General features: G+C 45.1%; 1 pseudogene; it reads right to left on the bottom strand.

Moving 5' to 3' along the window:
- Positions 1-5,796: 5,796 nt before the first annotated feature.
- Positions 5,797-6,230, bottom strand: LOC107400831 (large ribosomal subunit protein eL27 pseudogene; annotated as a pseudogene).
- Positions 6,231-15,768: the final 9,538 nt, after the last annotated feature.

Raw genomic sequence — 15,768 nt, 5'->3', positions numbered from 1 at the left:
AGCTTGGTCTCTCTGTCCATCTGACACAGTGGTGAGAGCATAGAGCCCAGAGCCTAGGCAGGGTAAGTTTTTTTTTGTTGTTGTTGTTTTTTTATCATAGCAAGGTTGGGGTGAGGGGATTTCCAGGGTTCAGGACCCTGATTGACTGACATTTGTCTAGGGGTATAGGGAATGTTTGGAATGTCAGGTATTTGCTCTTGGATGCAGGCCCCACTGGGTGGGGTCTGCCAGAAGCTGTGTCTGGGCCTCTTAGCCTGTCATGGCAGCTGTGTGGTCAAGCTGTTTTGGGCCTCCCCACATAAGGTGGCCAGTCAGGCACCATTAGTATCTCATTATACAGATTTAGCAATTTATGGGATCAGTAAGTGACCTAGACTCATGGAGTTCACATCTATCGTTCTTTGCCTCTATCCCTGGGTGGTATTTGGTACCACTTTCTTAAGCACCCAGCTGCAGAGTGTGTCATTTAGGCACGTGCCTGGCAGAGACACAGGAGGTGTGCCTGGCATAAAGTTACTATTATAGCTGCTCTTCAAGGCAACAAATTGTCCTAACATGTTTACTCAGAACTGTGGGCCAGCTGAATATTGTGTGTACATGTCTTTTCTTAAATTAGGTAATTGGTCCCTAAAGATGAGTGTTTGGGTGTTTACCACATGAAAAAAAAAATCCCAATTCTAAGCTATGGCTCATCAGCAGTCATTACCCAGGAGCTCAGAGACATGAAAAGTTAGCTCAGGTGATTCAGACTCCAACACTGTACAGTGCAACAGCGTGTGTGTGTGTGTGTGTGTGTGTGTGTGTGTGTGTGTGTCCTTGTCCTTGAGACATGGGTCTTACCCTGTTCCCTAGAACTCGGGGGATCAAGCAATCCTCTTGTCTTAACCCTTGGAGCAGCTGGGCCTACAAGGATGTGTTGCTGCATCTGGCTGTGACCTAGCTGGGACATTTTTTTCTATGGAGTAAACAATCCTGCTTTTTTTTTTTTTTTAACAGATGGCAAATCAAACAGAGATTAAAAACAACACATCAAAATTAAATTCATTCAAAGCCAGTTTGAGCTATATAGTACCAGGCCAGCTAGAGTTACATAGTCAAGCTCTGTCATACAGAGAGAGAGGAAGAGGGAGAGGGAGTGGGAGGGGGGAGGGGGAGAGGGAGGGGGAGGAAGGGGGAGAGGGAGGGGGAGGGGGGAGGGGGAGAGGGAAAGGGAAAGGGAGGAGAGATTGAGATTGATTCATAGGAAGTTAGGGCACAAAGTCCCACCCCTAGGCGAGGAGCTATTGGCTATTGTTAGTTGCAGGGAGAAAATGAGTCAGGTTTTTTTGTTTTGTTTTGTTTTGTTTGTTTTTTGCTAACAATTCTTCTTTACTTTCATTTTTCTACAGGTTTATAGCCATTGGTAATTAGACCACATTTTAGTAGAAGGCCACAGGTCCTAGACTATTTTGGGCAACACAGATTGGTCTTAATGGGAGAAACAAAACAAAACTAGACTCCGGGTCTGAAGAGCCGGCTCACTGGGTAAAGGTGCTTTCCGCTACGCCTGACGACCTGAGTTTGATCCGGAAGACCTACTCGGTAGAAGGAGAGAACCGACTCCCGCAAGTCCACCGTGGCGTGCATGAAAGAGCACATGCACACGTACACACACGTACAGAAACAAATAAATGCAACAAAAATTGTAAGTATTAGTTTCCTACTTTGTTCAGTTAAGGTGTTATTCAAGACCGCTAATGACTTCCTATTGCAGTTTCCCCCAAGTGCTGCTCTGTAGACAAGGCAGAGACCAGGTGTCTTAGGCTCATCTGTAGGCTTTACTCCCTCCATGCCTCTGTTCTCAGATCCCAAGAGCTCCCTCCAGCCTTGAGATTCTCCAGACTAGCAGAGGATTGATGCCGCCGCCGAGGAGATGATCTCAGGGAAAACAGAGCCCCAACAGACACATCCACTCCAGTTATCGACATGAAGGATCCTTCGGGGAGAGACACTAGCGGAGGCAGGGCTGGGGAAACACATGTCAGGAACGACTACGGTGTGAGGACTGAGTGAAGAGACTCGGTGATGGGCCGCCTCCTCCGGCTCTCATGTCGGCCTTGCGCTTCTTCATGAGATGGCGAGGATTCTGCGCAACCGCTGATGTTTTTCTGCAACGCCCCTGTGGGGGGCACGAAAATAAATGTGTAGGCAGCTGTAATAGATGGTGGGCTGTTCTTTATGCTATCTGCCCCATGTAAAGTCTTAGGTTCAAGGGATACACTAGGGCCGTGAGGGTAGGGACATTTTGTGTTACAGTTCTAGCTCCCTCCTCTCCCCCCATTCTCCCTAACATCACTTCTGCTAAATTCTAAAAAAAAAATTAATTTATCTTTATTTGGTGTGTGTGTGTGTACATGTACATGGATGTAAGTGTGTGTGTAGGCCAGAAGTTGATATCCAGTTTCTCTTTCTCATCCTCATTATCATGTAATTTTTTTTATAGGCATGGGTGGTTTTGCCAGGTCCTCTGGAAGAGCAGTACCCACTCTTAATCACTGAGCCCAGCCCTCTGTCTTCTGTTTTGACACAGCTCCTCCCTGACCAAGGTCTTATTATGTAACCTTGGATAGCTTCGAAGTCACTTTGTAGAGCAGGCTGGCCTTGAACTCATGAGCTCTGCCTCCTGGGTGCTGGGATTAAGAGGTGTGTGCCACCACCTCTGCTGGGAGTTTCTTATTGAAACTGGAGCTCACTGATTCAATGAAACTGGACTTCATTGATTCAACTCCATCGGCTGGCCAGGAATCTCGAAGACTCTCCTGTCTCCTTGTATCTAGTATTAGGATTACAGGTGGGTGCCTGCCATGCTTGCCTTTTTATGCATGTGCTGGGGATCTGAATCCAGGTCTTTGTGTTTGCATGGTAAGCATTTTCCTAATTTAGCTATCTCCCCAGCCTTTATATTTTCTTTAAGGGACCTCTAAATGGGTCTTACCTTTTTTTTTTTTTTTTTGATTAAAGAATTGGCTCCAGGGGTGGGGGAGATGGATCTATCTGTAAAGCACCTGCAGACCCCAAATTGAGACCCTCAGAACCCATGGAAAAAGTGAGGTGTGCTTGCGTGTGGCTGGATCTCCAGCATAGGAAGCAGAGTCAAGCAGATGCACCAAGCTCTCCAGACAGATTGGCGGGGCAATTGGTAAGCACCGGGTCCAGTGAGAGACTCTGTCTCCAAAGGTAAGGCGGGGAGCGACCTAGGAAGCCATTGGTATTGACCTTCAACCACCACATTCATGTGAACACACGTATATACTCACCTGAATGCACATGTGCATACACACACACAATACTACGCATATGTACACACATACATACACACTTATACCCACACCCACACCCAAACCTGTCTTCTGCAACATAAAGTTTATAATCAAGGATCAAGATATTCTGAAGGACAACTAAAGGCATATTTTATGCCTTTTGTTGCCTGTGTGAATGAGTTTTCCCTCACATTGGAGCTTTTAAATTCGTTTTAAAATAATTAATTACATTAAGCAGGTACTTCGAAGACAGTCCAGCCTCACAAACTACCCCTGAAGGGCGAGTGACGGCAGCAATCCTGTGTCCTCACAGCCTGTGGATCAGATGGCTTGTGCAGGCTGATTCAGTCCAGTGCCCCTGCTTTCAGATCAGACCCAGCTTGGGGAGGCTGCTGCTCTCTGAGTCTATTTGTTCTGGAGCCCGAGCTAAAAGATAGCAAGGTCCCTAGGGGACCTCTTCCTGGAGGTGGCGAAAATGCAGGAGGCCCAGGGGCAGAAATGAATGCTGCTGGAGGGCTCTTGTGGGTAGAATCGTGCCCTGCAAAGACGTATTGAAGTCTGAGTCCCTGCCCACGTTTTACCAGTGAATGTGACCTCATTTGGTAATGGAGCCTTTGCAGAGGCAGTCACATTAGGGTGACATCATAATGGATTAATGTGGGCCCTAATCCAGTGTCTGGTGTCCTCACAAAAGGAAAGAAACTTGGACACAGGTGCCCAGAAAGAATATCATGATGGTGAAGGCTGAAGTGGAGATTTGTTAACACAACCAAGAATGGACAACAGGGTGGGAAGGAACCGGACCAGATTCCCTGAACTCACAGAAGGATGGATTGAGTCTGTTGCCCGAGTCTGGCCTCCAGGAGTCTGAGTGTGTGTGGTGTGGTGTGTGTGTGTATGTGTGGTGTGTGTATGGTGTGTGTGTGTGTGTGTGTGTGAGGTGTGGTGTGTGTGTGTGTGATGTGGTGTGTGTGTGGGGTGTGTGTGTGTGGGAGGTGTGTGTGTGTGTGTGTGTGTGTGTGTGTGTGTGTGTGTGTTATGGTACCCTTGAGAAATGAATATAAGATGTAAGCCTATCCCTTTTGCCCATCTTCTGTTGGTCAGTGTAGGTTGTAGGTAGCTGAGTTGAAAGTTGAGGGTCATAAAGACTGGGCTGAATCTCTGCTTGGCCAGGTGATGGGTGGACGGAGGGAGGGGGATTGGGGATCAGAATTAGGCTACCATATGGGAGGATCCGGATATGCGTTTGCTGAAGCATCTTCCGACGGGATGCTCGAACCTGGGCACTAATAGCATGGGTGCTGTACGAAGAGAGAGTTGAATTCTTGTTCTGAGACTTGAGGCTCCACGATCTTAGGAGAACAACATGACCTTGAAAACATCACTTCCTTCCTTTGTGCGGTGAGAACAGTAACAGTGCCCCTCTCATAAGGCTCATTAATACTGCTCGAGTGGGTGTGAGTGAAGCGTTTATCTCAGCGACCGACATTAAACAGTCCAAACGCCCCAATAAATAGTAGCTAGTGCCATATTCTCACTGTAATAATAGAGCGGTAAGGACGAGGGAAACTCAGGGAGGAGTGTTTCATTAGCACTTGAGAACAGAAGTGCATGAATGGAAGACAGGCTATGCAAGGTAAACATCCCAATTTTCTTTTGTGGCGCATCATGTAAGATATGCTAATGACCCTTTGGGTAGGCATGGGTTGTGTCTCAGGCAGAAAAGAAGAGCCTGTTTGCCTAGAGAATAGCCAGGTTCAGAGGACTTAAAGCTGTGTACGAAAGGATGAAATAAAGCCCCTAGCTACAGAGGCATAAGGGCATGACTCTAAGCTATAGAGGAAGAGGATATGGAGAATTTGTATGGGAAAACACTAGGTGTGGGGATGGGAGGGTCATGAAGAAGCAAGACTAAGCTTTGGTATCTCTATGGTAACATGCCTAGTCCTGGAACTGAGTGGACATGACATAGAGGTGTCATCTCGAGGTTTGATTACCTCACCTACAGGGTGCAACACAGAATGTAAGTCTGAGGGGGGTGGGGAGGATGCTTCAGGTTACCTTTTTAAAAAGTTATATTTTTAATTATTGTTTTAATTGTACAAATTAGTGGACCATGCTAACTCTCCTGCTTCGATCATTACACACTGCTGAATTATATTGACTGTGCTGTAGCAAGAGGAGCCAGCTTGTGAGAAAGTATGATGGGGCCCTGTGCATCCAGAAATGTTTGGCCTGATGTGGTGGCCCATGCCTTTAATTCCAGCACTGGAGAGGTAGAGGCAGGAGGATCTCTGTGAGTTTCAGGCCAGCCAGGGCTACAGAGTGAGACCCTGTCTCCAACAAACAAACAAACAAACAAACAAACAAACATTCACCTTTTAAAGGAGCCACCACCCAAGGGAACAGAGTACCTATGGGTGAGGGGGAAGAGAGACTTGACTGGTTTTTTTCTTTCTTTCTTTTTTAACTTTTAATGATGGGAACAAAAATATATCTAAAAGTGGAGCTTCTAGAAAAACCATTTGTTCTTCCCTGTCTTATATTGTTCCTTAGATTTGACCTTGGCCTCCTTCCTGTTCTTTTATTTTAGGGCTGGGCCACTAAAGACATCCTTGTTGACAACAGATACCTTCCGTTGTGGGAAGGAGGTTGTTGTAGTTTTAAACTTTCACAAAGGACTTGATCTTAGATCTCTCAGTGATTTTCGTCTTGCCCATGGCAGCTGTCACTTTTCGGGGATAGCAGTCAGTTCCAGCCACCAAGGCATGGCTAAGGGCAGTCTGAGGTGCCCTCATCAATGTTCTTCATGATGATTGATTTATGTCCAGAATAGCATCCAGCCAGGACCAGCACCACTTTCCTAGGTTTCATAAATTTGCCCATTTCAACAGCAGGCAGCCACCACCCAGCAGAAAGGAAGGAAGGACACTTCCGATAACCTTTCACCTTGCAGAGCAGAGGCTTCACTCTGGAATCAGTTTTTCTTTTCTTTCTTTCTTTCTTTCTTTCTTTCTTTCATTTATTTATTTATTTATTTATTTATTTATTTATTTATTTATTTATTTATTTATTTATTTATTTTTTGGTTTTTCAAGACAGGATTTCTCTGTGTAGTTTTGTGTCTATCCTGGAACTTGCTCTGTAGACCAGGCTGGCCTCAGACTCACAGAGATCTGCCTGGCTCTGCCTCCCAAGTGCTGGGATTAAAGGCGTGTGCCACCACTGCCTGGCTGGAGTCAGTTTTGCTTATTTAAAGTTTCTGTATGCTGCATGATTAGATGAAATGGAACACTAACCTCTGCTTTTAGCAGCTAACAGATAGAAGTAATGGCGGGAGTGAGTGCAGGCCAGGAGACACATGTCCTCTTCCCTGAGCTGTAAACAACAGACATCATGAGCTCGTGACCTTCCTTGATGGGTAAAACAAAGGGTGCAGCTGAAATATCTTATTTTTAAGAAAAACAAACAACATGTGTATGTGTGTGTGTGTGTGTGTGTGTGTGTGTGTGTGTGTGTGAGAGAGAGAGAGAGAGAGAGAGAGAGAGAGAGAGACTCTGTCATAATCCCAAACTGTCAATAAAGTTAATCTTTCCATTTCAATGGTAAAGAAATGGCTTGAACTCAGAGTACTCACATGGTATACATTTATCTAAAATCATAGCCTGGCATGTTGCTTAGTAGTAGAGAGATTTCATAGCATGTATGAGGCCCTGGGTTTGACTCCACAACCCTGCCAAGGAAAATCACTGTAAATATCATCACATTAAATCCTGTAGACACCACCCAGAGTTGGTATCTGGTATCTTATCATCTTTATTGCATAGGTCAGAAAACAAGCAGACACGGCACAGTCTGTAGTCAGAAGTTTTCCTGTGTCCCACCTGGTCCCCCAGCTGCTCAGACCCAAGTAAACACATAGAGGCTTATATTAATTATGAGCTGTATGGCCATGGCCTATGGCTCAAACTTCTTTCTAGCCAGCTCTTATATCTTAAATTAACCCATTTCTATTAATCTTTGTTTTGTCACGTGTTCCATGGCTTTACCGGCATATTGTCCCTTGGGCAGCAGGCTGGCGTCTCTCACTCTGCCTCAATCTTTCTTCTTCCTGTCTCTCTCTTGGATTTCTTGCCTGGCTATATCCTGACTCACCATAGGCCAGAGCATCTTCTTTATTAGTCAGTCATAGCAACACATATTCACAGCCTACAGAAAGACATTCCACGGCAACAGTCAGTCACTGGAGGTCACACAGTAGCCTGAAGAACTGACTTCCGGTCTTGTGGTGTTTGCCAGGTATTTTGCTCCTACTGCCCACACTCTTAATGAGCAGGGAAAATGTTTGCAAGGAGCTGACTCTCCCATCCCTCCACCCTCCTATCCCTCTACTGAATGGGTGGTGATTGGAGTTGGCAGCATTTGCTGAAGGGCAAGGAGACCTAGGCTTGAGTAGCTCCTGATGTAGGGCTAAGGACTGAGCCAAGAGGTACAAAATAATTTATTCTTTTGCTCAAGGCATGACGATTGTCCTCTTGTTAGGTGTACCAGCTTCCTTCCCCCAGCCCATCGCTGCAAATTTGCACCCGTGACTCTTTAAAGAGGATGTTCCGCCTCTTGGAAGATCATTTCATGTCTCTGCCTTCTCTAAGGCTAAGTCAGGTGCCATCCACTCTCCTGTCTCCCTTCCTAGCTGTGAGTTTATTGGGCAGGCATGTGTCTCCTCATCCTTTACCATCTCACCCTAGTACAGGAATCGCCACGGGTAGGAATCAGTTCATGTTGAATGGCTGATGGGCTATATCTCCATTGCTAGTGAGTAATCAAAATGAAATAAATACCATGCTGGGCTGTTTGTCTTACATTTTGGAGAAATGCTTTTGCTTACTCTAATTGAAAAGCAAAAGTTAAAGATGCATGCAACCTATTTTCTTCTGAAGGGAAATTTGTCTTGCTGTTTTATGTGCATGGGTAAAATGTGCTCATAAAGCAATCTGTTTGGAGAACAGCAAAATGTTTCAGGGAATTTTCTGTGAAATATCTTCTTTGTGTTGCTATTGACTTGCTCTGTGGAGATGACTGGGAAGGCAAGAGCTCCAGATGAAGAGAAGGACTCCAACTCTGTGCATGGAAGCAGAGTAGCCACACAAGAATGTATCATTAGGGAAGATGTATGCACATGTCAAGATCGCCTTAAACTAGTTACTCTTAAATATCTACAGTAAGAGCAAGGGAGAAATGTTTTTCTGGGAAAGCAAATTTTGGCTAATAATTTAAAGGAAGATGACATATTCCTGTAATAATGATTTAGAACTATGGTTAGCTAAAGTACTGGCAAAAAGTGCTTCTCTCTCTGTGTGTAAACAAGTGTACATGTGTATGCCTGTGTGCATGTTTGTGGTGGCCAGAAGAGGATGTCAGGTGTCCTTTATCTGTCTCGGCTTTATTCCTCTAAGACAGGGTATCTTACGGAACTCGAGTCCCTTGTAGGCTGGCTGGCAAGAGGGCTCTAGGGTCTGCCTTTCTCTGCCCTCTAAACACTGGGGTTACAGGCTTGTGCAACTGTGCCAGGAGATTACATGAGTGCTGTGGATTAGAACTCAGGTCCTCACACTTATTCATTGCCATCTTCCCAGATGCAAAAGTGCTTTTTTATTGACACTTCCTGCCTAATATACTTTTTTGAGTTACTTGTGATTGTTCTTATGCCTGTTAAAATGCATTGATCACAGTGAATCATCCATATTACTTTTCAAGCAAAATGTTATTTTTCTCTTTTGGATTTTTGAGACAGGGTTTCTCTGTGTAGCCTTGGCTGCCCAGAACTCTCTCTGTAGACCAGGCTGGCCTTGAACTCAGAGGTCCACCTGCCTCTGCTTCCCCAGTTCTGGGTTTAAAGTTGTGCACCACCACCACCGCCTGGTCTATTATTTTCTTATATATAAAATGAAAACAACATCTGTTTTCTGGGGGATGAGCTAATTAAATGTTGAAGGGCCAGAGGTCACAGACTTGGGGAGGAGGAGACACAAAGTTGAGACTGTGCATCTCTTTGGGAAAAAACGGGACTCCTAGAGGTTAATCTTGTTGCATGTTAATTTATACCTTTGTCTAATCAACCAAGAAGAAAATAAGCTGCCAACACCTGGAAGCTCGGCTTTTGCATATTTATGTATCTCGTGGCTCCTTGGCTTGAAAGAGTGAGCAGTAGTTGTCAAGACAATTCAGGCGCATTGTGCCAAGCAGGTTTCCCCCCAAAGCTTACATGGCTCCATGCTATTGTCTCTTTCTTTCGTAGAACACTACTATGTAAACTTTGGGTGGAAAAAAAAAGTGGACTAAAGTCAAATTTCAGAATTAGAAGTGTTTCAAGACAATTATAAGAATTATTTCTTGGGTGCTTATGATGAGTCACTGGGAAACAGTTTACATGGATTATCTATTTATTCTCAGAAAAATCCTATGACCTCAACATTATTAATACCATTCTTGGAGATAAAGAAATTGTGGGTTAAAGAAGTAAATGTTGCCAGGTGTGTTGGTGTACACCTTTAACCCCAGCACTAGGGAGGTGGAAGCAGGTGGATCTCTATGAGTTTGCTGACACAGCAAGTTCTAGGCCAGCCAGGGCATCATAGCGAAGAAGAAGAGGAGGAGGAAGAAGAAAGAAAAGGAAGAGGAAGAAGATGATGAAGAAGGAGGAGGAGAAGAACGTCAGGTCTGGAGAGGTGGCCCAGTTGGTAAAGTACTTAAATGCACATGAAAAAGCTAGACATAGCTAGACATGGCGGGTACACCCCTGTAACCCCAGTGCTGTGTAGAGATAAGTGGATCTCCGAGGCTCAGTGACACCCCCCCCCCCCCCCCCCCGCAGCTTAGCTGAATCAAGGAGCTTGAGGTTCACTGGAAGATTCTGTCTCAAAAACTAAAGATGGAGAGAGACTGGGGGAAGACACCCACGTTTACCCCTAACCTCCACACATACCTGCACACATATGCACCCCTCCATATAACACACACTTCTCTCCTTCCACTACCAAGAAAGCAGAGGAAATGGTTCAAAGCTCTTGAGATATCAAGCGATATCGCTGAAATGAGATCCCAAGCTAGACTGACAGTCTATTCCCCTTGACCATGAATGTTGCATTACTAGACACTACTTTGCATTTGAATTTCTTCTACAAAAACCCCACCAGGTGATCTGGCTACATTTGAATCCTTTAATGATCTTGGGAGCCCTATATGAACAGAAGTGGTATGTATTTTTTCCGAAATTATCCTCGACATGTGTCTTAAGTGGGCTTTAATAGCTGTTCATTATTCATGGCCACTAGTACTTGTTGGATGAACAAACTCCCCTGAAAGAGCTTACGGGCACATTAAACTACTATTAGTATAGAGCCTGAGAGTGTCCATGTAACTCTAAGATTCTTCTGCCCATTTAAAGATAGAGCTCTTAACACATAGAGACAAACTAAAAGGCTAGAAAGAGCCCAGTCCACACTGTGAAGCGGACAGCGGCTTCTTTCAACTCACCTCCCTCCCAGGTCTGTGTTTGGTGCTAACACATGTCTGTCTACTCTGTGCCTTCTTTTCCATCGGTCTGTCACTTCCCCCTTTCCATTGCTTCTTCCATCTTTCCCCCATGTCAGCAGAGAATCGGGGACTGCGGCGATTCACAAGCCATGACAACGATGGCTGAATCCCAGAAGCCAGTTAGCTCCCAAACTCATCAATGAGTCAACAACTAAAACATCTATTTTTATCACAAACATCTCTTCTTTTCTAGACATAAGAACATTCACGGCAACATAAATAGTTTTGCATGCTGCATTCCTTATTGGATAACATGGGTGGAGGGGGCACTGCAAAGAGTATGTCCTCTACTAGCTTCAAGCTCGCCGTTATTTATTTATTTCTTTTTAATCACTGAGAAATCTGTGTTAGCTATTTTGCTCCGTTGTCTCCATGACCAGTGCTGCTAGTGTGGGGCTCAGGGCTTGGATTTTATATTCAGCCTTCTGCAGAGCCTCCAAAATGAGGAGCTGGGCACAGATGGAGCTAAAAAAAAAAAATATGGAGAAGTTCACCTTTTCCGAAAGCAGCTCACAGTCCTCTGCACATGGCTCTGCATCAGGCGGCATAATGAGATTTCCCCCAGCACAAAGCGCAAGGCTTCCACTTTGTGAATATGCAAACCGTGTACAGGAGCAGGTGCAGGATGACTGATGGAATTCCAGCTCCAGGAAACTTCCTGCAGAGCTCAGGTTGAGCCCTCCTGCTCTTCGCTTCTCATTGCTCTTCCAACCAATTTCAGGCATGAATTTGGAAAAACGAAAGGCTAGCACCTTGCGGCATATGTAAATGGACTCATTTGCGGGGCGGGGGTGGGGGGGGGGTCCTTTTGGACCACCCTCTTGTTGTTGGAGGAATGAAATGGATAGAGTTCTCTCATGAATCCTGCTCAGCTTTGCACAGAAGTAGTTTTTCAGGCAGCATTAGACATCTGCTGTGAGCTAGCAATGCCAACATCTGCTACAGAGCTGGGAAAGGCAACCTAATGTTTCAGATTCCCAAAAAGTCTCCGAGCTACCCTACCTCAAAGGGAATCACAGAGAAGACATGTCTGGTGTCTTCATACCCTACCTGCCTAAAAAGCTACCTGGGCTGGGTACAGGGACACACACACACACACACACACACACACACACACACACGTCAGTTTTGTCTCAGGGTTTTTCTTTCTTAGACAGGGAGATTTTCCAACAACAAGAAAAGCACCAGCATTGTTCTTGGTTCCTAACATTTTATGTTGCACCAAAGTAGGCAACTACAATGAATGAACGAGAGAGAAACAAAGCCACCCCGCTCACCCTGGCGATGCAGCAGAAAGGACAGAAAGCGGGCGAGGCTGAGAGCCTGTGTCATCCTTGCTATTTGGAGCAGGGTAGAAGGTGAAAAAAAAGTAAGGTGCTTAAATTGTCTCATTAAGACAGCCTGGGTGCTAATACCTTCATTTATCAGTTCCCTCTCAGTCCTCATTATGCTTGCCTCATTTGGCTGGGGAAGGCATAGTGACCCTGTTCTCCACAGCATTTCCAGATAATTCTGACCCTTGAGAGGATTCTCTAGGACAGGCAGTGATGGGGCACTTGTCTTCAGTCTGGAAGCTCTCCTCCTGTTAGCATCCTGAGACAGAGGGAGGAGCAGTAAGTTGCCAATGTGGTTTTGGAGACGGTGCCCACAGGCTAACTATGCTTCAGGGTCTCCCCACTTAACCTCCCTCTGCGAGGGAGCATCACAGGACCCACAAATAAGTGCAGGCTGTGGGCCAATCATGCTGGGGCCTCCTGGCTCTGGAGTGGCAGGGGATGGGAGTTGGTAGGGGTGGGGGCTCTTGACCCAACAGTCCTCCTGAACCTCCCCTACACGGGCCCTAGAGAGAGAGTGGTTCCAGCAGGCTCCTCCTCTAGACATGCTCAGGTACAACCCGCAGTCCAGAGCCATTCCCCTGCCTAGAGATCCACGGCCTCACACTCCTGTCTTAGAAACCTCTTCCTCCTGCTCCCAATGAGTGTTTTCTTCACGAAAGTGTCCCTATGGTTTTTCAGAGCCTGTGTCCCAACCATTATCTGTCCAAGTCACTCAGAAACAGGGAGAGCCTTTTAGAAGATAAGCCTATTTTATGAAATGATAAATACGATTTTTAAAACAATCATGCACCATTAAAACATTTACCTTTGGGGTGGTATCAGTTCTCTTAACCACCCTTTACATCTTAAGAATTTCTTTCCTGGAAGTAAGGCTTTTTAGCAATTTCAGGTAATTTTCTGAGTTTTTTTCCTCCTTACTCTATATAACAGATTTGTTTGTTTGTTGTTATTATTTCTTTTCTTATATGGAGTCAGGATCTTAGTATATCTCCCAGGCTGGTCTCAAACTCATGGCAATCCTTCTGCTTCAACCTCTGCGCACTGATATTACAAGGTGTGAGCCACCATGCTTGGCCCTTTGCTGTTTCTGGGTGCTTCAGGTTCAGGTGGGTGCCTGTTGATCCTGCTGGGGCAGTAACTGTTAGCTCTCCTAACCCCATTTCCGTGCTCGGCCTGTCTGCCTTGACGATGTCATAACTTTTAATGTTAGTGTAAGTACATTAAATATAGACCATTGCCGAGTCAATTACTATGATTCATCTTTGTATTAAGTCATCTGTTGCTGCTGCAAACTAAATTTTACTGAAAGTTAGCAACTTCAAATGATAATTACCATTTCTATGTCATGACCTGTGTGTCTTAGTATGTAAATGGATTTAGCTAGTTGGCTCTGGCTTAAGACTTCTTGTAAGGCTTCAGTCATAATGTCAACCTGTAGAGGTTAATTATACTTTTATTTTTACCACAGGCTGGATGATTTATAAACAAAAGAGATTTATTTATGGAGGCCCAAGAGCAGGATGCTGGCTTGCACTTGCCTCCGTGAAGGCGTCAAGGAAGATGACGTCACAATGGTGGCAGCACACGCTATGAGGAGACAGGAAGTCTGGACAGTTTAGGGGTCTTCTCTTCACAGTTTGCTTTTTGAGACAGAGTCTCCTTGTTGGGCTTAGCCTGGCCTTGAATTTGATATACAGGCAAAGTTCAGTGTACGTGTGTGTGTTCTTGTGTGTGCCGATGTGTGTGAGTGCAAGTGAGTGCGTGGGCGTGTTTACAAAGACCATGGGTCAATATCAGATATCTCTGTAATCATTTTTACTCTATTATTATTGTTGTTGTTGTTGTTATTTTGAGACAGGCTCTCTCACTGAACCCGGAGCTCACTAATTTGGCTAGACTGGCTATACAGGAAGCCCCAGGAATCCTCCTGTCTACCTCCCCAGAGCTGGGATTATGGGCACATCCCCTGCACCTGGCTTTCTTGTGGAGGCTGGGGATGGAACTCAGGTCCTCACAATCATGCAGCAAGAGCTTTAACAGCTGAGCCTTCTCCAGCCCAGGCTTATTCACTGGGAGAAAGAACTCACGGGAGCTACCTTCATCTCTTATAATGATCTTCCATGATACCCTGCTTCTTAAAGGAACATCCTCCTCTTAATACCAGTGAGGAGAAAAGGTTTCAACACTCTGTGGGAAAAACCACACTGAGTGATTGATGTCTCTCCCACACACGCATTCACTTGCCATTTTGTGAAGGTTCATAAGAGGCTCCTGCCAAGGTAGTATCGGCTCAAAGTTTACAATTTCCCTGTCTAAATCAGGTCCAAGCAAAGACAGAGCTGACAGCCGACGTTCTTTACGATTCTTTCTCAATGTAAAGACCTGGAAACCGAAGAGACAACTTGTCTCTGGCGCACGTACTCAACATGCATTGGTGAAGCAGGCATGTGATAAATGCTAGAAACCCTCCTATCAAAAAGGAGAGGGGGAAGACACGCAGGAGCCAGTGGTTCAGTGCAAGTATTAAATTTAGTGGGACATGGGCTGGTGAGATGGCTTAGCAATTAGAAGAGCTTGTTGTCAATCTTGATGACCTGAGTTCAATCCTTGGGACTTTTATAATGGAAAGAGAGAAATGACTCTTACAGTTTGTCCTCCACTGTACACTTGTACACACACACACACACACACACACACACACACAGTAAGTACATATGTTGTATTTGTTTTAATTTAATAAGACATAGTTGATATTTCTTGATTAGGACTCAAGATCTAGGAAGACTTCTCCTTGGTTCCTGGCTGTGCCCCCTGAGTGTTTTTATCTTCTGAGTCATTCTTCCATTTCCATGAATGGAACGAAAAGTTCCTTTTTGGACGCATTCTTTATGTCAGGCATTCCTTATAAACTGACTGCTGACCTGTCCTATCACCTTCCACCCCCACTTGTAAAGCTTGTGTTTGCAGCTCAGGCATTTTTTTCCAGCCTGTTTTCTGCAGGTAAAAGTTTGAAAACTCCCAAACCCTCTAACTGGTTCTGTGTCTATTGCTTTCAGTACAACGTGGAGATCATTTTGCCATTATAATTTTATAGAGTCTTTATATGTCTCCCACAAACCTTCCTGGGGTTCATGCTGTTAGAACAAAGCTATACCCAGAGAGTTCTGAGACGAGCCCTTCTTCACTTGGATTTCTGCTGAGAAGGCAATAGGACGGTGTTCTTAACTTCCTTAGAAGTGTTGGCTTTCTCTTTTAGTTTTTAAGACAGAGTCTTACTCTGTAGCCTAGGGTGGCCTAGAACCCATGGCAACACCGCTGCCTCTGAAGCTCTGCGATTAGAGGCTTGAGGCACTGTGCCCAGCATAAGCCTTGATTGTTTCTAGAGTTTTAAGTCTTTCTTTCTTTTTTGAACTGCCCCTTTGGCTTCACCTTTACAGTATTGCTTTACTTACACAGCGTGGATCTGGTCTTTGCCCAGGAGCCACTTCTTAGTTTTAAAAAGCATTTTTCATATAAAAATGATGGAAAAGTTCCAC

Source organism: Peromyscus maniculatus, chromosome 17, assembly GCF_049852395.1.
Source record: "Peromyscus maniculatus bairdii isolate BWxNUB_F1_BW_parent chromosome 17, HU_Pman_BW_mat_3.1, whole genome shotgun sequence".
Lineage (NCBI taxonomy): Eukaryota > Metazoa > Chordata > Mammalia > Rodentia > Cricetidae > Peromyscus > Peromyscus maniculatus.
Note: the sequence above shows the minus strand (reverse complement) of the source record. Positions and strands in the feature narration are given on the sequence as shown.